The 723-nt window shown below is 48.4% G+C and overlaps 1 protein-coding gene across 1 annotated transcript in view; it reads right to left on the bottom strand.

The window, feature by feature from the left end:
* SHTN1 (shootin 1) overlaps positions 1–723 on the bottom strand; it is a 96051-nt gene that overhangs the window by 55653 nt on the left and 39675 nt on the right. The gene's annotated exons all lie outside the window — the stretch shown is intronic.

Raw genomic sequence — 723 nt, 5'->3', positions numbered from 1 at the left:
GTTACCGTCAAGAAGCAAACTAAGATAATGGTCCTGGAAAAGGACTCTGAATCCAACGGCATGCCAGAGAGCCTGTGAACTGGATACTTTTAGTATAAGCTCTGTTCTTGGTTTGGGTTTGAATTAGTAAATGGTAGACACTCTCCAANNNNAATGCCACTTCCAAAATATCATCATCCTTCTTCCCATTCATCAGCATGTCCTGCCCGGTAAATAAATGCGACCAAGGCTGAAATTGGTGGACACTGTCCCCCAACCTTTCTCGCATCCGGGCCCTTACGAAAACCCTAAGATAGGTAAGCAAACTGAGGTAGTTGGATAAGGCTGCCCGCTGGAGGGATCAGCAACCTCGAAGCCTCCGCATTGCTCGTAAGCCACCCGCGGGATGGGTTTGGAAGCTTGGGCTATAGGATCTAGGAACCACGGACACAAATTAAACCACGACGGCAAAGGCAGTTCCTCTGTGCATCATGCACAGAAAGGCAATTACGTGCTCCTGTTCTTAAAGACCATTCAAAAGAGGGGCGTCTGGGTGGCTCAGTCGTTAAGCGTCTGCCTTCAGCTCAGGGCGTGATCCCAGAGTCCTGGGATCGAGCCCCATATCAGGCTCCCCCAATGGGAGCCTGCTTCTTCCTCTCCCACTCCCCCCGCCTGTGTTCCCTCTCTCGCTGGCTGTCTCTGTTAAATAAATAAATAAATAAATAAATAAATAAATAAATAAAT

This window comes from Ursus maritimus, unplaced genomic scaffold (assembly GCF_017311325.1).
Source record: "Ursus maritimus isolate PB19 unplaced genomic scaffold, ASM1731132v1 scaffold_7, whole genome shotgun sequence".
Taxonomy (NCBI): domain Eukaryota; kingdom Metazoa; phylum Chordata; class Mammalia; order Carnivora; family Ursidae; genus Ursus; species Ursus maritimus.
This window is presented reverse-complemented; position numbering and strand designations above follow the sequence as displayed.